Source organism: Panthera pardus, unplaced genomic scaffold, assembly GCF_024362965.1.
Source record: "Panthera pardus isolate Hobbes unplaced genomic scaffold, ASM2436296v1 HiC_scaffold_27, whole genome shotgun sequence".
In the NCBI taxonomy this organism is placed as follows: Eukaryota; Metazoa; Chordata; class Mammalia; order Carnivora; family Felidae; genus Panthera; species Panthera pardus.
In genome coordinates this window covers 44,962,193-44,984,431 of record NW_026526843.1, presented here as the reverse complement: position 1 = coordinate 44,984,431, position 22,239 = coordinate 44,962,193, and the positions used below count along the sequence as shown (strand labels likewise).

At 39.1% G+C, this 22,239-nt stretch overlaps 1 pseudogene; it reads right to left on the bottom strand.

Annotated features, from left to right (window-relative positions):
* Window positions 1-3,851: 3,851 nt before the first annotated feature.
* LOC109260346 (T-complex protein 11 X-linked protein 2-like) lies at window positions 3,852-21,484 on the bottom strand (annotated as a pseudogene).
* Window positions 21,485-22,239: the final 755 nt, after the last annotated feature.

Here is a 22,239-nt window from a genome sequence, read left to right as displayed (position 1 = left end):
AAAAATGTGTTTATCCAGGAAAGATCTGTGAAAGCTCTTCTGGTCAAATGCAATGAATATTTGACATATAAACAGTTGACTCATAAGGTTTTTGAGAATGTTATATCAGCAGAAACACTGCCAACTTGAACTGAATGGGAAAAAGAAAGGATCAAATGAAGGAAGGCTGTTGGACTCCCAAAATTCTACAGGCAGGAAACAGGCTGATAAAAGTACTCAGCTTCAAACATGTATTATCCTTCAAGGAAAATGGAAGGATAACTCTGAGGACAGAGCCTTGGATATAAAGGGTGGAGCCTCAGGCATAGAAGTCAGAGCCTCTAGCCATAGAGAATTATTCCTAGGCCTTTAAGCCTAGTGGAGCTTGTCTGGTTGGATTTCAAAATTCCTTGGAGCCAATAACTATTTTCTTTATTTTCTCACACTTGGAGTGGGAATGTCTGTTAATTATCATATTCCTATCCTACCACTGTAATTTGGGAAGAGGTAATGTTTTTACTCCCTCACAGGCCCACTAATAGTTTTTCCCAAGGGAGTATCATACTCAGTTTCTCACGTATCTGATTAAATGATTTACAGTTGATATTGTGGACTTATATTGATATGTAATGTGTTAAGACTTTGGGGGATATTGGGATGAGGTGAACACATTTTGCATGTAGAATGGATATAAATTTTAGGGGGTCAGAAAGCAGACTATATGGTAACCTGAATAATAGCCTGTAAGGATATCAATGTCTCAGTCCCTGGAACCTGTAAATGTTGTCTTATATGGCAAAAGGGACTTTGCAGATGTAATTAAGTTAAGGATCTTTAGATGGAGAGATTATTCTGGTAGGCACTAAATGTAATAACAAGTATCCTTGTTAAAAGGAAGGGAAAGGGAGATTTGACACAGAAGAAAGAGGCAATGTGATGACTGAAGAAAGATGCTATGCTGCTGGTTTGGATGATGGAGGAATGGATCACAAGCCAAGGAATACAACAATGCAGCTCTAGAGGTAGAAATGGAAAGTCAACAAATTCTTTTCTAGGGATGCCAGAGGGAGGCCCTGCCAATACCTTGTTTTTGACCCAGTAAGACTGATTTCGTACTTGGACTCCAGGACTATAAGAGAACAAGTACATGTTGTTTTAAGCCACCAAGTTTGTGGTAATTTGTTACAGCAGCCATAAGAAAATAGTACTGGAACCTTTAGAGATCATCTAGTGAAGTGGTTTGCAAGCAATCCTCAAAACTACTTTTTACAGCTCTGCTTCAACTCAAGGTGCCTAGTTTTTATCTTATTCATGTCCATATGGAAAAATTTCATTTTTTTGAAAAATGAACATATAGGATATTTAAAAATACAATCACTGATTTAGTCTAATACACAGTTTTATAGATGAAGAAAAAGAAAAATCCCAGAAAGTGAAAAGATTTTCTCATATTCCAGAGCAGACAAACAAAAAACACCAAAACAAGTTCCAATTAGCGTTTCTTCTGCTACACTGCACTAGAACTGGAAAAATAAATTGGAGATAAATTGTAAAGGAGTAAATCATATATGTAGAGAGCATAGAAAAGTGCCTGGGACATATATGCCCACAAATGTTATAATATGTACTTGAATTTGCAGAGAATATCTCTGGAAGAATACACAAAAATCTGGCAACAGTGGTTTCCTCTATGTAGGAGAAATGAGACACAGGAGTGGGAGAGAAATGGATTTTTCACCATATGCTTTTTTTTAATTTTTTAAGTTTATTTATTTATTTTGAAAGAGAGAGTAAGAGGGGTAGGGGCAGAGAGAGATATGGGAGAGGTAATCCCAAGCAGGCTCCACACCGCCAGCACAGAACCCAATGCGGGGCTCGAACTCACAAACCATGAGATGATGACCTGAGCCCAAATCAAGAGTCAGATGCCTAACTGACAGAACCACACAGCCACACCCACCAAATGCCTTCTTTAACCATGTGCATATACTATCAATTTCTCTATACATAGAATCCCTAAATTGTGAGAAGAATTAAATGAAGCTATCTTTCCTTGTTTAGAATTAGGGTTCCTATCTCCTCCATGTGGAGATATGGAACCAACTCAGAATCTCTAAATTAGTCATGCCAAATTGTACTTATAGAGTATAATATAGCAAAGGTTCATTTCAGTCCAATGTCTGTATCCACCAGTCATCTCTACAAAGATACCTTCAGAGCACATTTTTCAAAGACAATTAGACTTCCAAAATTAAGATTTTTTAAAAAATTTTTATAAATATTTGCAAATCATATTTGAAAATCCAACTAGACAAAGTTCACTACCTGCTTATTACATACACCATATTCACCAGCCTTAGTCTCTTTCCTGAGACTTAACTAAGTCACAAGAATAGACTCCTTGAATGGTCTATTCCCCAGCTCCTCTGTGTTTCCTATATCTAGCCAAAGTAAAATTATTACTCCAATCACCTAGCTGTGTTACCCATTTGGGATCCAATCTCTGGATAAACTTCCCTGGGACTAATGGAACACAGATCCCATCTGTTATATTTCTTGGGTTAAGTAAGTTATCCTCAGCTCTTTCCATTCCCTGAAATAGTGAGGACATTGGATAACCCAGTTATAATGTCCCATAAGTGAATTTCTATTTTCCCCTGCCCATTCCAAACAAGTCAAATTCCAAACTGAATTTTTTCCTTAATCTCCTAGATTGCTATTGGTCTGTTGCAGTTGGCCTAAGGGATGAATCTCCACAATCTCAGAAAACAAGCCCAGGTCCTTGTGGACCTAGAACATTTGTCATGTGTGATTCCAACTGAGTTTACAATCATAACCTGGAAGTTAGAGTTCCAGAGTGCAAGTGAGAATTATGGTGGCTGCTTCCACCCTTGAAAACCCACATCATTCTGTCAAGAAGAATGGGTTGTTCTAATCCTAGAGATGTTGAAACAGGATATTAATTCAGCTACAGAACAGGACCAAGGATGAACTTCATACAAGTCAGTCACTGACTTAACTGCTTTCATTTGCTGTTACTACCAAAGACTCCAAACCTCACCCTTATGATCACTTGAGTGACATGAATCCTATAGAGTCTGAGAACTGTCCTCAACTGAATGCTTGTTAGCAGACAATATCAACTTTCATCCAGTCCCCAGTTTTCATACTGCCTCATTCCATAGACCAGAACAGGAGGTGGGGGCTCTTACTATTGCTACATCCTTTAAAATTATAGGGAAGGGCACCTGGGTGGGTCAGTTGCTTAAATGTCTGACTCTTGATTTCGCCTCAAGTCATGATCCTAGGATCATGGGATCAAGCCCTGTGTCGTTCAGCGTAGAGCCTGATTAAGATTCTCTCTCTTTCTCTTCCTCTCTTTCCTTCTGTCCCTCTCCCACACTCACACACTCTCTCTCTTTAAAATAAAAATAAATAGGAGCACCTGGGTGGCTGCCAGTTAAGCGGTGACTTCAGCTTAGGTCGTGATCTCACGGTTCATGGGTTCAAGTCCCACTTCAGGCTCTGATTTTCTGACTTGCCTTTATATTCATACTCTGGATAATTCCATTCCAAAAAGGGTTTTCATAGCCCTCAAGGAAATTATTTTCCATTATACAAAATAATGTTAGCACCTGATGCCTTGATTCCTGCTCAACCACTAGCATACTCTGAAGGAAAGCTGAGGGTTCACTGGATTCTCAGCTAGTTAGGATATAAGGGCACAGAACCCATAATCAGTTGCAAAACAAAAGGAACTAAAGTTTTCTTGCAGCTCAGAAGTTTATTAACTGAGGTTGGACCACTTGGTGTTACTTGCTTGACCTTGCATCTCTGTGTCCTGGTTGTAGTGAGGAAGAGGACTAGCTGCTCTATTGACCACAGGTGATGTCATCCCAGGAACATGGTGAGCCCTCTCTCCTGGTTCCCTGTTGCCATATCTGGGATCCATCACTATCAGACCCCACTTCTGTTTCTTGTGCCTGAGCTGAAGGGATGATATATTGTTTTTTTGTTGTTGTTGGGTTTTGTTTTTGTTTTTGTTTTTTAGGATTTTGGCATAGTAGGGGCTAAATACTTGCTGATTGTGATGCATCAGATTGAAAAATTTCCAGCCTAGTTCTGTCAACTCCCCTTTGATGAGAATAAAGCCTCCAGGAAAGTCTAGCAGAGACTCCTGCATGCCATGAACCAAACATTTGAGAAACAAATGGATTGATTCATTGATCTGTAAGCAAGATAAAACAATGAAAAGAGGAAGATCAAAGAGGTTTCAGAAAAAAATTCACAATGTCCTTGCACTTTTTGCTCACCAAAGATTAAGTTAACTGAGATATTCACTGACCTACCCATTCATCTGGATAAACTGTATAAATGAGAATTATCTACTTCATTTTTGAGGAGGGAATGCTATCAAGCTCCCAAAGACAATGCATGTTCAAAATATGTTGACCTAGCAAATTTCTGGATATTCATAAGATTATATGGTTTTAAGTGAGTTCCTTGTATGCATTGACCTACCAAGAGGATCCCAGATATTGTAGATGAAATTATAAAGGCATGCATTGCAACAGTGCACAAAATTCAGTCCTACACATCCAAATCAGTTGATGTTAAGATGCAAAAGTAGAAGCAAGCTGGCCAAGTTTACTGCTTCCATTGCAGCATGGAATATGTCCTACAGCCTAAGTCAGTATTAGTTCCTTGGAGGTGAGTAGGAGCCCACAATGTAACTTTTAAAACATAGGCTAGAGGAAAGGTCTCCCATCATAGATCTTGGACTATATAGTTAGGAAAATGACCAGGGATGACTTGGTAGGGTTGATAGGACAGTATTTCACACCTGCAAGTTACATATCTTAGCTATGGGTCCACTTTAAAACCATACAATCACTCTTCAAACTGAAAGAGATCTATTTCAACCCTGCATATTATAGATGAGAAAACTAAAGCCAAAAGTCTTTCCCAATGAGCATGCTTTTCTATTTTTAAATAGTTAGCTAACTGGCTTCCAAGGTTATGTTTATCTCTTCATCTTCCACATTCTTTTTTATTTAGCTTATTTATCTTTTTTTTTTTTTGAAATAGAAAGATAGAGCATGCAGGAGGAGTAGAGAGAAAGGGAGGAAGAGAGAGAATTCCAAGTAGGCTCCATGCCACCAGCACAGAGCTGGACATGGTGCTTGACCTCACAAACTGTGAGATCATGATCTGAGCTGAAATCAAGAGTCAGACACTTAACCAACTGAGCCACCAAGGTGTCCCTTCATCCTCTACATTCTTGGCACCCCTCCCTATCACTACTATGGGACTCTTACCAATGATGTTATGAACACAGTTCTCCTTGGCAATATTCTGGAGTTAGCCTAAAAGAGATGCCATGTTTTATCTTCTCAGGGCAGTAAGGTCCATGTCTTTGAGGCCTTGATGGATTTCCTGAGACACTTGTTCACTCACACTCAGCATAGCCTCTTGAGGCCTAGATAATGAAGGACAGAAAGCAGAGTGGCCTTGACATAGGGTCAGAGCAGAGTGGCCCTGACCTAGGGTCAAAGCCCAGAAAGCCCCTAATAAAAGACAGGTCCTCAAAGGATAATTCTAAGTCACCACTACTGGTAGACAGCAGGACCCCATGTACAGATTAAAAACCTTCATTGTTATCCTCAAGGGGCCAACTAATTCATACATATAGTATTATATTCATCTTCAAGTAAAACAACATAAATTGGAGAAGGGTTCAGTTCTATAGTTGGATTCACTCAGTATTCTTTAGTCATATAAACGTTATTTAAATCTTGTTTTAAGATTTTCTTGGGTATTTTCCTGGTTGTTCTTTTCATATTTCACCAATTAAATTATAAATATGTTAAGAGACCTGGACTTCTAATTCCTCTTTTTATTTTCATTGTGGTGCTCTGCATGCAGTGATGATCAATCAATATTACTGATCAACTAATATACATACACAAATCCAACATCACCCATTCAAATATCTAATGAATTATTTTTAGAAAACATGATAATGAATCATTTGTAGCAAACTAGCCTCCACACCCTTCTCTTTGGAACTAAGTTTTATTACTCTATTCCAAGACTTGACTTATCAAAAGACACCAACAATCTTTGCCAGTGGTCCCCAAGGTCCTTTGTGTGGTTTTTGATGACAAATAATCAATAATATATTACCAAAAAACACATATTATTTTCAATTCTAAGAAAGATCTGCCTATGAAGCTTACCTAGAGTTAAATTCCTCTGTCATGGCCTTGGTTATGCACTTCAGTTTATCCACAAATTCAGAAAACCTGAGTAAAGCATTACCAGAGAAACTTCTGGCTATTAACAAGACTGAGGCTAGGATAGTTAACTGGTGCAGCTGGGACTCCATCTCCCACAGCCAGATTTTGTCCATCAGCAAAGTCTGTTGAGAGAGGGAAGAGTGGGTTAAGAGAGGAAAGTTCTGGTAGAGATGTTAAATACAAAACAAAAAGGCAAAGCTCTAAAACACATTTGTACCTCAGGGAACTCATAATTATCAGGATCCCGGAGAAGGTTCATATAACTCTGGAATAGCACCCTTGTGGAATTGGGGACATCTGAGTTTTTAGCTACCCAACTTGGAGGTGAACAGGCCAAGCTACAGGAGCTGGAAGATCCATGAGAACTTGGAGATGGTATAATGAGACCTGTTGCTACTTTGGTTAGCCATTTTGTGGTGTAATCAAGGAGATCTATGACATAAAAGTGAATATGTGAGGCTTAAAGACTAAGACTTGGTCAATAAAAATTATTTTGTTGGACTTTCTGTCCTAGTGAAATATTCCTTTTCCCTACCCTTTACCCAGAAAAGAAACTTTCTATTCAAAAATTAGAAAATACTTTATCACTGTAAGAAGGCAAACCCAAAGTCAAATCTCCCTCTCCTGCACTTAAATTTTAAACATACTGGGATGCTTGTCAAGGAGTTCTTGAAATTTAGCTCATTCATACTGGACATAATGTTCCTGCAGGCAGGGTCAAAGGCTCTGGATAGTATAGCTCACCATGTCCATTTTCACCAGGACGAGAACATGGAAGATACTTCTGTCATAAGAAGAAATCAAACATTTACACTATGAAAGGAAATCTAGTGTGGAAGGGTGGAACTCAAGCAAGAAGTTCTAAAATCACAGTATTTTAGAGTTAAAGTGGGCCTTAAAAACAACCATCTAACTTGAGTTTACATATAAATATACTGCAGTTAGGGACCCAAGACCACAAAGTGATTGTTGTCAGAAGTAAAGACAAATATGTCTTTTGTCCTTTTAGTTACCAGTCTAGAACTCTTTCCAATGTAGCCACTACTTTTTAGAAAGAGTACTCAGTGGAAGGGAAATGATCAAAGCCCTAATAACTAACTATGAGTAGCTGGAGTGATGGTGATTGAATTTCTAACTCATTGGTCACATCACTTTACCGTTCTGAGTCTTGGTTCTCCTAGCTATGAAACGGGGATAATCTTCATTTATGTCCCCTCACAGGGTATAAGTTAAGATACATAGGAGAACATCTGGGAAAGGGCTGTTTGAAATCTCTAGAAGAAAGAATTACTATGCTATGTCTTAGCATCATTTATTAAAAGGAGCCCAAATGATCTAAAGATCACCAAAAAAGACCCCAAGAGACTATCCTTGGAAAACAACAGCCACTAGTCTAGGGAGGAAAATAAGAGATATTAGTCAGTTCATCAGTATAGAAGAGCAAGATAAGGCAGGAGCTACAACACAGTATCCAGCCTAGAGTTTTCTGGCACAGTTGTCTAAGGCAGATTTCAGGGTCACTACATTTAGTTTCTTACCTCAGTAACTGCACAGGATCTGTTATGCTTTCTACTTTCTGCACAGCTTCATCTTGGACTGGTGCACACAGTCAATGGAATGAAATTGTTTAGAAATCCTAACACTCTCCAATGAACAGCCCTCTTAAAACAAAGTCATCACAGCCTATGTCTTTTTGGAGTCTCAAAAACTAGGTCTCTAATTTTCTTGTAGGAGAATATTATTTCTTTCTGTTTAGGGACCAATTATAACACAAGGCTTCACTGGGATCAGTAATAACAATAGTGCAATATTATTTCTTCAGCACAATGAGGTTAAAATATAAATAAAAATAGGAGTATCATAAAAAGAAGTAAAGAATATAAAATATAAAAAAAAATACACACCACCACAAGGTGATTGAAGCACTCCTAATGAGGGATAAAGACATTTTGATTGTTTTACTTGAAAGGTAAAAGATAATAAGCAAAGGAACCATTAAAGATCATTTGAAATTGCTTTCTGACTCAAAAGTATGAGATCCTTGTGGGCAAGGGCTCTTTTATTCACTTATGTGCTTCTGAAACATAGAAAAAGCTCAGTGAAAATCTTTTTAATTGAACAATATACTGTGATATTATGGCAAGATACCAACTTTCAAGCTTCATATCATACAAATAAAATGCTTCTCTAGATGGTCTATTTAAGTAATGGACCATGTTCAGAAAGGCAGTATGCAACTTAGGATATTGGTAGCCATCAACAATCCAAAGATTTGGTCTGCCCAGAAACTTAACATCCACAAATGAGAGGTTGGTTACTCAACTCCTTAAATTCTTTTAAAAGTTCAAGAGCATAAGTGAGGTCAGGGGAGTACTGGGTAGCTGTGCTTTCAGATGGTCCCAAAAAGCATTGTACATTGTCTCCATGAATCTGCCTTCCAAACTATAAGAAGTTTAAATGAGCAAATTGCTCTCTACCCAGAGAACTGATACAGGATCATAATGTCCTAAATCCCAAACAGCACTTTTAATATCATTAAAGATCATTAAATTGACAGGCCAAGAGCTATATGTAGATGGGCAGAGTTGAATAAACTGAGTTTAGTATCAGATGCAAAGATGTTAACCAAATCATCTCAGAAGGGACCTCAGGGATCCAGAGAAGCTCTCCTGCAGTAGAAAGAACCATGAACTAGGGGTTGAGCCCTTGAGTTCTAGTCCTGGTTCTGCATCTAACCTAAATGTATACCTTAGTTTCTGTGTCCATATAATTATACTTTACACTAGATATTCTTTTTATTTCAGTTTTGAAACCCAAGAAAAAATTTCCTTCTTGATAAAACTTGAAAGTCTTAGGTACACCTCAAACTCAGCAAGCTGAAAATTCAACTCATTATCTCCCCCGTTCAGCCCTGTTCCTTATTCATGCAAACCAGAGAGTTTAGCTCTTTTCATCTTAAAAATATAATAATAATGCATGTTTTTTTAAAAAAAATACAAGAAATACAAAAACAAGTGGGTAAAAATGTCAAAGTTCATCCCCCAACACACCAATCCCACTTGTGAGATGTCACCAACACATAACTCTGGTGTGTACTGGATTCCTTCTAAATTACTTTCCCCTCATCTATTTATCTACTGGGTCACAAAATTCCAGAGATTTTGTTTCCTAAATATCTCTGTAATCCATCCCCATCTACTATAAATTCCTACCTGGACTATTTCAATAAGTCTATTAAATGGTCCTCCTGCCCCCAACAAAGTCTTACACACACCATGCCACATATTCATGCTAAAATAAATGATTTTTTTTAAGATACAAATGTGATCATGATGGCATGTTCATTTAAAGTTCTTGAGGGTTGGAAGATGGCGGCATAGGAGGATGCTGGGCTCACCACGCGTCCTGCTGATCACTTAGATTCCACCTACACCTGCCTAAATAACCCAGAAAACCACCAGAGGATTAGCAGAACGGAGTCTCCAGAGCCAAGCACAGAAGAGAGGCCCACGGAAGAAGGTAGGAAGGGCGGCGAGGCGGTGCGCTCTCCATGAACTGGCAGGAGGGAGCCGGGGCAGAGGGGCAGCCTGCCGGCCAAGCAGAGACCCCGAGTCTGGCTGGCAAAAGCGGAGGGGCCGGACAGAGTGTGTTCCGACAGCAAGCTCGATTTAGCGACTTAGCATCTGGGAGGTCATAAGTTAACAGCTCTGCTCGGAAAGCGGGAAGGCTGGAGGACAAAGGGAGGGAGAGCTGTTGAACCCCCAGATGACAGAGCTCAGTTTGGTGGGGAACAAAGGCGCTCACCAGTGCCATCTCCCTCGCCCATCCCCCAGCCAAAATCCCAAAGGGAACCGGTACCTCCCAGGGAACTTGCTTGCTCCCCGCAAACACCCAACTCTGTGCTTCTGCGGGACCAAACCTCCAGCAGCGGATCTGACTCCCTCCCGCTGCCACAGGGCCCCTCCTGAAGTGGATCTCCTAAGAAGTGAGCTAAGCCTGCCCCTCCTGCTCCTGTGCACCTTGCCTACCCACACCAGCTAATACGCCAGATACCCAGCACCACAAGCCTGGCAGTGTGCAAGTAGCCCAGACGGGCCACACCACCCCACAGTGAATCCCGCCCCTAGGAGAGGGGAAGAGAAGGCACACACCAGTCTGACTGTGGCCCCAGCGGTGGGCTGGGGGCAGACATCAGGTCTGACTCCGGCCCCGCCCACCAACTCCAGTTATACACCACAGCACAAGGGAAGTGCCCTGCAGGTCCTCACCACTCCAGGGACTATCCAAAATGACCAAACGGAAGAATTCCCCTCAGAAGAATCTCCAGGAAATAACAACAGCTAATGAACTGATCAAAAAGAACTTAAACAATATAACAGAAAGTGAATTTAGAATAATAGTCATAAAATTAATCGCTGGGCTTGAAAACACTATAGAGGACAGCAGAGAATCTCTTGCTACAGAGATCAAGGGACTAAGGAACAGGCACGAGGAGCTGAAAAACGCTTTAAACAAAATGCAAAACAAAATGGAAACGACGACAGCTCGGATTGAAGAGGCAGAGGAGAGAATAGGTGAACTAGAAGATAAAGTTATGGAAAAAGAGGAAGCTGAGAAAAAGAGAGATAAAAAAATCCAGGAGTATGAGGGGAAAATTAGAGAACTAAGTGATACACTAAAAAGAAATAATGTACAGATAATTGGTATCCCAGAGGAGGAAGAGAGAGGGAAAGGTGCTGAAGGGGTACTTGAACAAATTATAGCTGAGAACTTCCCTGAACTGGGGAAGGAAAAAGGCATTGAAATCCAAGAGGCACAGAGAACTCCCTTCAGACATAACTTGAATCGATCTTCTGCACGACACATCATAGTGAAACTGGCAAAATACAAGGATAAAGAGAAAATTCTGAAAGAAGTTAGGAAGAAACGTGCCCTCACATATAAAGGGAGACCTATAAGACTCATGACTGATCTCTCTTTTGAAACTTGGCAGGCCAGAAAGGATTGGCACGAGATCTTCAGTGTGCTAAACAGAAAAAATATGCAGCCGAGAATCCTTTATCCAGCAAGTCTGTCATTTAGAATAGAAGGAGAGATAAAGGTCTACCCAAACAAACAAAAACTGAAGGAATTTGTCACCACGAAACCAGTCCTACAAGAGATCCTAAGGGGGATCCTGTGAGACAAAGTACCAGAGACATCGCTACAAGCATAAAACATACAGACATCACAATGACTCTAAACCCGTATCTTTCTATAATAACACTGAATGTAAATGGATTAAATGAGCCAACCAAAAAACATAGGGTATCAGAATGGATAAAACAACAAGACCCATCTATTAGCTGTCTACAAGAGACTCATTTTAGATCTGAAGACACCTTTAGATTGAGAATGAGGGGATAGAGAACTATTTATCATGCTACTTGAAGCCAAAAGAAAGCTGGAGTAGCCATACTTATATCAGACAAACCAGACTTTAAATTAAAGGCTGTAGCAAGAGATGAAGAAGGGCATTATATAATAATTACAGGGTCTATCCATCAGGAAGAGCTAACAATTATAAATGTCTATGCGCCGAATACCGGAGCCCCCAAATATATAAAACAATTACTCACAAACATAAGCAACCTTATTGATAAGAATGTGGTAATTGCAGGGGACTTTAACATTCCACTTACAGAAATGGATAGATCATCTAGACACACGGTCAATAAAGAAACAAGAGCCCTGAATGATACATTGGATCAGATGGACATGACAGATATATTTAGAACTCTGCATCCCAAAGCAACAGAATATACTTTCTTCTCGAGTGCACACGGAACATTCTCCAAGATAGATCACCTACTGGGTCACAAAACAGCCCTTCATAAGTTTACAAGAATTGAAATTATACCATGCATACTTTCAGACCACAATGCTATGAAGCTTGAAATCAACCACAGGAAAAAGTCTGGAAAACCTCCAAAAGCATGGAGGTTAAAGAACACCCTACTAACGAATGAGTGGGTCAACCAGGCAATTAGAGAAGAAATTAAAAAATATAGGAAACAAACGAAAATGAAAATACAACAATCCAGATGCTTTGGGATGCAGCGAAGGCAATCATGAGAGGAAAATACATTGCAATCCAGGCCTATCTCAAGAAACAAGAAAAATCCCAAATACAAAATCTAACAGCACACCTAAAGGAAATAGAAGCAGAACAGCAAAGGCAGCCTAAACCCAGCAGAAGAAGAGAAATAATAAAGATCAGAGCAGAAATAAACAATATAGAATCTAAAAAAACTGTAGAGCAGATCAATGAAACCAAGAGTTGGTTTTTTGAAAAAATAAACAAAATTGACAAACCTCTAGCCAGGCTTCTCAAAAAGAAAAGGGAGATGACCCAAATAGATAAAATCATGAATGAAAATGGAATTATTACAACCAATCCCTCAGAGATACAAACAATTATCAGGGAATACTATGAAAAATTATATGCCAACAAATTGGACAACCTAGAAGAAATGGACAAATTCCTAAACACCCACACTCTTCCAAAATTCAATCAGGAGGAAATAGAAAGCTTGAACATACCATAACCAGCGAAGAAATTGAATCGGTTATCAAAAATCTCCCAACGAATAAGAGTCCAGGACCAGATGGCTTCCCAGGGGAGTTCTATCAGACGTTTAAAGCAGAGATAATACCGATCCTTCTCAAGCTATTCCAAGAAATAGAAAGGGAAGGAAAACTTCCAGACTCATTCTATGAAGCCAGTATTACTTCGATTCCTAAACCAGAGACCCAGTAAAAAAAGAGAACTACAGGCCAATATCCCTGATGAATATGGATGCAAAAATTCTCAATAGGATACTAGCAAATCGAATTCAACAGCATATAAAAAGAATTATTCACCATGATCAAGTGGGATTCATTCCTGGAATGCAGGGCTGGTTCAACATTCACAAATCAATCAACGTGATATATCACATTAATAAAAAAAAAAAAGAGAAGAACCATATGATCCTGTCAATCGATGCAGAAAAGGCCTTTGACAAAATCCAGCACCCTTTCTTAATAAAAACCCTTGAGAAAGTCGGGATAGAAGGAACATACTTACACATCATAAAAGCCATTTATGAAAAGCCCACAGCTAACATCATCCTCAATATGGAAAAACTGAGAGCTTTTTCCCTGAGATCAGGAACATGACAGGGATGCCCACTCTCACCACTGTTGTTTAACATAGTGTTGGAAGTTCTAGCATCAGCAATCAGACAACAAAAGGAAATCAAAGGCATCCAAATTGGCAAAATTGAAGTCAAGCTTTCGCTTTTTGGAGATGACATGATATTATACATGGAAAATCCGATAGACTCCACCAAAAGTCTGCTAGAACTGATACATGAATTCAGCAAAGTCGCAGGATACAAAATCAATGTACAGAAATCAGTTGCATTCTTATACACTAACAATGAAGCAACAGAAAGACAAATAAAGAAACTGATCCCATTCACAATTGCACCAAGAAGCGTAAAATACCTAGGAATAAATCTAACCAAAGATGTAAAAGATCTGTATGCTAAAAACTATAGAAAGCCTCTGAAGGAAATTGAAGAAGCTATAAAGAAATGGAAAGACATTCCCTGCTCATGGATTGGAAGAATAAATATTGTCAAGATGTCAATACTACCCAAAGCTATCTACACATTCAATGCAATCCCAATCAAAATTGCACCAGCATTATTCTCGAAACTAGAACAAGCCATCCTAAAATTCATATGGAACCACAAAAGGCCCCGAATACCCAAAGTAATTTTGAAGAAGAAAACCAAAGTAGGAGGCATCACAATCCCAGAATTTAGCCTCTACTACAAAGCTGTCATCATCAAGACAGCATGGTATTGGCACAAAAACAGACACATAGACCAATGGAATAGAATAGAAACCCCAGAACTAGACCCACAAAAGTATGGCCAACTCATCTTTGACAAAGCAGGAAAGAATATCCAATGGAAAAAAGACAGTCTCTTTAACAAATGGTGCTGGGAGAACTGGACAGCAACATGCAGAAGGTTGAAACTAGACCACTTTCTCACACCATTCACAAAAATAAATTCAAAATGGATAAAGGACCTGAATGTGAGACAGGAAACCATCAAAACCTTAGAGGAGAAAACAGGAAAAGACCTCTCTGACCTCAGCCGTAGCAATCTCTTACTGGACACATCCCCAAAGGCAAGGGAATTAAAAGCAAAAGTGAATTACTGGGACCTTATGAAGATAAAAAGCTTCTGCACAGCAAAGGAAACAACCAACAAAACTAAAAGGCAACCAACGGAATGGGAAAAGATATTTGCAAATGACATATCGGACAAAGGGCTAGTATCCAAAATCTATAAAGAGCTCACCAAAATCCACACCCGAAAAACAAATAACCCAGTGAAGAAATGGGCAGAAAACATGAATAGACACTTCTCTAAAGAAGACATCCGGATGGCCAACAGGCACATGAAAAGATGTTCAACGTCACTCCTTATCAGGGAAATACAAATCAAAACCACACTCAGATATGACCTCACGCCAGTCAGAGTGGCCAAAATGAACAAATCAGGAGACTATAGATGCTGGAGAGGATGTGGAGAAACGGGAACCCTCTTGCACTGTTGGTGGGAATGCAAATTGGTGCAGCCGCTCTGGAAAGCAGTGTGGAGTTTCCTCAGATAATTAAAAATAGACCTACCCTATGACCCAGCAATAGCACTGCTAGGAATTTACCCAAGGGATACAGGAGTACTGATGCATAGGGGCACTTGTACCCCAATGTTTATAGCAGCACTCTCAACAATAGCCAAATTATGGAAAGAGCCTAAATGTCCATCAACTGATGAATGGATAAAGAAATTGTGGTTTATATACACAATGGAATACTACGTGGCAATGAGAAAAAATGAAATATGGGCTTTTGTAGCAACGTGGATGGAACTGGAGAGTGTGATGCTAAGTGAAATAAGCCATACAGAGAAAGACAGATACTATATGGTTTCACTCTTATGTGGATCCTGAGAAACTTAACAGAAACCCATGGGGGAGGGGAAGAAAAAAAAAAAAGAGGTTAGAGTGGGAGAGAGCCAAAGCATAAGAGACTGTTAAAAACTGAGAACAAACTGATGGTTGATGGGGGGTGGGAGGGAGGGGAGGGTGGGTGATGGGTATTGAGGAGGGCACCTTTTGGGATGATCACTGGGTGTTGTAACGAAACCAATTTGACAATAAATTTCATATATTAAAAAAAAGAGTCTGTTTTATGGTTTGACTCTCTTTTTCCCCTATGTTCACCTGTTTTGTTTCTTAGATTCCACATATGAGTGAAATCATATGGCATTTGTATTTCTCTGACTTATTTCACTTAGTATAATACTCTTTATCTCCATCCATATCTTTGCAAATGGCAGGATTTCATTATTTTTTATGGCTGAGTAATATTCCATTGTATATATATACACACCACATCTTCTTTATCCATTTATCAGGAGATGGACATTTGGGCTCTTTCCATAATTTCGCTATTTTTGGTAATGCTGCTATAAACATCAGGAATAAATTCAATGAAAGACCTAAATTTAAGATAGCAGCCTATCAAATTCTTAGAGAAGAACACAGGCAGTAACCTCTTTGACATTGGCCTTAGCAACTTCTTACTGGATATGTCTCCTGAGGCAAGAGAAACAAAAGCAAAAATAGACTATTGGGACTTCATCACAATAAAAAAAAAAAAAAAAAAAAAACTTCTGCACAATGAAGGAAACAATCAACAAAGCTAAAAGGCAACCTACAGAATGGGGCAAGATATTTATAAATGACACTATCTGATAAAACGTTAGTATCCAAAATATATAAACAACTTATAAAACTCAACACCCAAAAATAAGTAATCCAATTAATAATGGGCAGAAGACATAAACAGACAGTTTTCCAAAGAAGACATCCAGATAGCCAACAGACACCTGAAAAGATGCTTAACATCACTGATTGTCAGGGAAAAAGAAATCAAAACTACAATGAGATATCACCTGACACCTCAGAAGGGCTAAAATCAACAACATAAGAAACAACAGGTGTTGGTGAGGATACGGAGAAAAAGGAACCCTCTTGCACTGTTGGTGGGAATGCCAACTGGTGCAGCCACTGTGGAAAACAGTATGGAGGTTGCTCAAAAAGTTAAAAATAGAACTACCTTAGGATCCAGTAATTGCACTACTAGGTATTTACCCAAAGAACACAAGAACATGAATTTAAAAGGACATATTCACCTGTATGTTTATATCAGCATCATTTACAATAGCTCAAATATGAAAGCAGCCTAAGTGTCCATCAATAGATGGATAGATAAAGAGGATCAAGCAAAATAAGTCAGCCAGTGAAAGACGAATACCATATGATTTTACTCATGTGCAAATTAAGAAACAAAACAAATTAGCACAGGGGGAAAAAAGAGAGAGGCGAATAAAGAAAGATTCTTAGGGCACCTGGGTGGCTCAGTTGGTTTAACATATGACTCTTGATTTCAGCTCAGGTACTGATCTCATGGTTTGTAGGATTGAGCTCTGTGTTGGGCTCATGCTGATAGTACAGAGTCTGCTTGGGATTCTCTTTCTCCCTCTCCCTCTGCCCCTCCCCCACTTGCTCACGTGCTTTCTCTCTCTCTCTCTCTCTCTCTCTCTCTCTCTCAAAATAAATAAATAAACTTTTTAAAAAATAAACATATTTTTAATTATAGAGAACTGATAGTTACCACAGGGGACGTGGGTGGGGGAATGATTAAGTAGGTGATGGAGATTAAGGAATGCATTTGTTGTAATGAGCACTGGGTGTTGTATAGAAATGCTGAATCACTAAATTGTACACCTGATAATAATATTGCACTGTGTGTTAACTAGCTGAAATTTAAATAACAATTTTAAGAAAAAACACTACCAAAAAAGAAAACTACATGCTAGTTTCTCTGATGAACGTGGATGCAAAAATCCTGAACAAAATATTAGCAAACCAAATCCAACAATACTTTTAAAATATATGCAATACAATCATGTGGGATTTACTCCTGGCATGCAATGATACAATGTTTGCAAATCAGTCAACTTGATACATCACATTAACAAGGGAAAGGATAAAAACAATATCACCTTTTTTAATGGATTCAGAAAAGCATTTGACAAAGCACAACATCTACTCATGATAAAAACTGTCCAAAAAGTAGGTTTGGTGGGGGGCGCCTGGGTGGCTCACTGGGTTAAGAATCCAAGTCTTGATATCCGCTCAGGTATCCGCTCATGGTCCATGAGATCGAGCCCCTCATTGGACTTGGTGCTGACAGTGTGGAGCCTGCTTGAGATTCTCTGACTCTCCCTCTCTCTCCCTCTGCCCCACCCCCGCTTGCTCTCTGTCTCAAAATAAATAAATAAACATTGTGGGTTTTTTTTAAACTAGGTTTGGTGGAAACATAACTCAACCTAATAAAGGCCATATATAAAAAACCCACAGTAACATTATACTCAATGGTGAAAAACTCAGAAATTTTCCCCTAAGAACAGGAACAAGACAAGGATATCCACTCTCACCACTTTTATTCAACATAGTACTGGAAGTCCTAGTTACAGCAAGTAGACAATAAAAAGAAATAAAAGACATCCAAATTAGTTAGGAAGAAATAAAACGTTCACTATTTGTAGATGGCATAATACTATATATATATATATATATGTATATACCCTAAATATTCCACCAAAAAAACTATTAGAACTGATAAACGAATTTAGTAAAGTTGAAGGATACAAAGATCAATATACAGGAATGTCGCGACCGGCGCGACAAACACCGAGGTCAGGGTCCTGAGGGTAGGGGAATGCAAGAAAAAAGAGAGAGAAGAAAGTTTGGGAACAGGAGGGTCTCCTGGGCTGATGGCCCAAGTGACGGCTTTATTGTTGCTGTACACAATCTTTTATATCCAGACTCTTATGGGTCAGGCCATTCTAAGAATAAACAGGTTTCACATAATCGCTGCCAACCAAAACATTTAGTTCTGTGTTTCTTGTGCATTTTCTAGATGGGTCACAACAAGACCTTGTTGATAAAATTGCTAGCAAAACACAATTCCCATGTTTGTTTCTATCTGACTCGGGGTAGAAAAAGGGAGGTAGCATTACTGCCAACACCTGCAGACCACAGGCTTCAGGAATTAACTTTCTCAGCCTTGACAAGGCTTTCGTATGCCCTTGAAAGTGGGGGAATGGGAGGGAGAACCACCGGGTTGGCTGAGTCAACAGGGAACATTGCTCGACCCGGTCTCAGCCTGGCACCGGGCCCTGGCCCCCCACACAGGAATCTGTTGCATTTCCATACTCTAATAATGAAGTAACAGAAAGAAATTAAGAAAACAATCCCATTTACAATTGCACCTAAAAGAATAAAATGGCTAGGAATAAACTTAAAGAAGGGAGTGAAAGACCTGTACTCTGAGGATTATAAAACACTGATGAAAGAAATTGAAGATGACACAAACAAATGGAAAGATATTCTATGTTCATAGATTGGAGGAACAAATATTGTTAAAATGTTCATACTTTCCAAAGCAATCTACAGATTCAACGCAATCCTTATCATAATACCAACACCATTTTTCACAAACTAGAACAATCTTAAAATTTGTATGGAACCACAAAAGACTTCTTGAGAAAGAACAAAATGGGAGGTATCACAATCCAAGGTATACTAAAAGCTATAATAATCAAAATATAATGGTATTCACACAAAAATAGACACATAGATCAGTAGAACAGAATAGAGAGCCCAGAAATAAACCTACACTTTTATGATAAATTAATCCATACAAAAAAGACAAGAATATACAATGGGAAAAAGATAGTCTCTTCAACAAATGGTGCTGTGAAAACTGGACAGCCACATGTAAAAGAATGAAACTGGATCACTTTCTTACACCACACACAAAAACTCTAAATGGATTACAGGCCTAACAGTGAGACCTACAATTTCTAAAATAAAACATAGGCAGTAATCTTTTTGACACAGAAACATTTTTCTTGATATATCTCCCTTGGCCAAAGTAAACAAATGAAAGTTAAACTATTGGGACTACACCAAAATTAAAACTTGTGAACAATGAGGGAAACCATCAATAAAAGAAAAAGACAACTCACCTAATGGGAGAAGATATTTGCAAATGATGTATCTGCTAAAGGGTTAATATCCCAACTATATAAAGAACTTATACAACTCAATACCCCAAAAATAAATAACCCAATTAAAAAATGGACAGAAGACATGCATAGACATTTCTCCAAAAAAGACATCCAGATGGCCAACAGACACATGAAAAGATGCTCAACATCACTGATCATCAGAGAAATGCAAATCAAAACCACAATGAGTATCACTTCACATCTGTCAGAATGGCTAAACCAAAAACACAAGAAACAGCAAGTGTTGGCTAGGATGTGGAAGAAAAGGAACACTCATGCACTGTTGGTGGGAATGCAAAGTGGTGCAGCCACTGTGGAAGAAAGTATGGAGGTTCCTCAAAAAACCAAAAATAGAATTTCCCTATAATCCAATAATTCCACTACTAAGTATTTACCCAAGAGTATGAAAGCACTAATTCAAAAAGATATATGCACCTCTATGTTTATTGAAAAATGATTTACAATAGCCAAATTGTGGGAGCAATGTAAGTGCCTATCAATAAATGAATGGAGAACGAAGATGTGGTATATATACATAATGAAATATTACTCAGCCATAAAAAGAAAAAATCTTGCTATTTGCAACAACATGAATGGATCTAGAGGGCATAATGCTAAGTGAAATAAGTCAATCAGAGAAAAAAATACCATCCAATTTCACTGATATGTGGAATTTAAGAAACCAAAGGACAAATGGAAAAAAATAGACAAACTAAGAAACAGACCCAACTATAGAGAACAAACTGATGGTTACCAGAGGGAGGTGCATGGGGGGATGGGTGAAATAGGTGAAGAGGATTAAGAGTACACTTACCATGATGAGCACTGAGTAATGTATACAATTGGTGGATCAGTATATTGAAACTAATATAACATTGTATATTAACCATACAGAATTAAAATCTTAAAAAACAGTCTCTTAAATATAGAGAATAAAACGGTGGTTGCCAGAGGGTAGGTGGGGAGGGGGATGAGTGAAACAGTTGAAGGGGATTACAAGTAGATTTATCTGTCTGTCTCTGTCTCAAAAATAAATAAACATTGAAAAAAGTTGTTGAGGCACTGGGTGGCTCAGTCGCTTAAGCATCCAAATTCGTTCAGGTCATGATCTCATGGCTTGTGGGTTCGAGCCCCGCATCGGGCTCTGGGCTGACAGCTTAGAACCTGGAGCCTGCTTCGGATTCTGTGTCTCCCTCTCTCTCTCTGCCCCTCCCCCACTCATGCTCTGTCTCTCTCTATCAAAAATAAATAAACATTTAAAAAAATTTTTAAATTGTTGAAGAGTAGACTTATCATGATGAGCACTGAATAATATATAGAATTATCGAATCACTGCATTGTACACTGGAAGCTAATATACACTGTATGTTAATTATTCTGGATTTTATAAATAAGTAAATATGTAATCTATTTCCAAAGACTCTCAAGGATTGTCAAACACAAGTTATTATGCTTTGTTGGCCTCTTTCTCTACAGCCAAAATGTCTTTCAATTTTACCTGTTGGTAAAGTTCCTAGGTCCTATATGTAAATATTCAAAGGGGAAAAAAAAACAACAAAAATAATAATCCAAAAGAGGAGTAGTGAAAGGATGAGGAAGGAAAAAATGCAAGGTTGCAAGAGACTTCTATGCTCCTTAAAGACACTTAAGCCACAGGCAGTCTATTCCTTTAATGTAACTGCTATCAAGCACTACCCAAGGATGTGATGGTAGAATTCTAGACGTACCAGGAGAATGGTCATCTAAACAGAAACTCTTGTTTTCCTGGCTCTTCCCTGGTGTTTTAGGCTTATAAGCCCCACTCTCTGCTTCACGGGGATCATTTTGTAGCACAGTTTCTTCAATCTTGGGCATCTTGATGTTATCTGGAATGAGGAAGACAAGAAGAGGTAAGCTGTTGGTAGTATAAGATCTGGCTCTGACCAGGGATGAGGGAGAGGAGGGCTCTTCAGCTGCCATTGTGTGCCTTGATGACAGAACCTACTTCTCCCAGTTAAGGTGGTTAGGAACAAAGGCTTCAAGAGCCTCTTATTGCAATAGATAAGGTCCTCAAACAGCCTTGGAGGAAGGAGAACTTGAGATTAGTAGGACTGCCTTTCCTTAAATCAAAGCAGTTAAGTATAAGGCAAGCAAAAGAGGAAATCAAGACCCAGAGATGGACAATGACTTGCCAAAAAGCACTGCACAGAAAGAGTGGAGCTAGGAGAGGAAACTTCCTCAACTCTGACTGCCTTTTATTAGTCCAGGAATGAGCCCCTTCCTCCTTAAATTTTACCCCAGACCCGCCTTTGACTATGAAGAGAGTAGTGGCTAGACTCATGCAGCAAGAGACCCCCTTGGGGACCCTGGTACATCACCTCCTCCCAGCCCTCGACCTGCTGCCCCTAGGCAGCTGCTTCTGTTAATGAAGCCCTTCTGCCTCATCAGTCTGGTCCTGGAGCATACCTTGGTAGGGCAGGAGGGGAGATCAGCTGGAAGGGACTGAGTGGAACCATGGAAATGATGAGACCTACCTGGAGCACACCCCTGCCAAAGATGCCAGGTAGAAGGGTCCAAAGCCTAAAAACAAAGGGTAACCAGTATCACAGGTAGCAAGAAGGGTTTTGTGCCCCGGGTACTATGGAACCAAGAGACCAGGAAAGGCAAGCAGGGAGGCATCATTGGTGATAAAGAATGGCATTCTTCATCTTATGAATTCCGTGCTTCTCCATTTC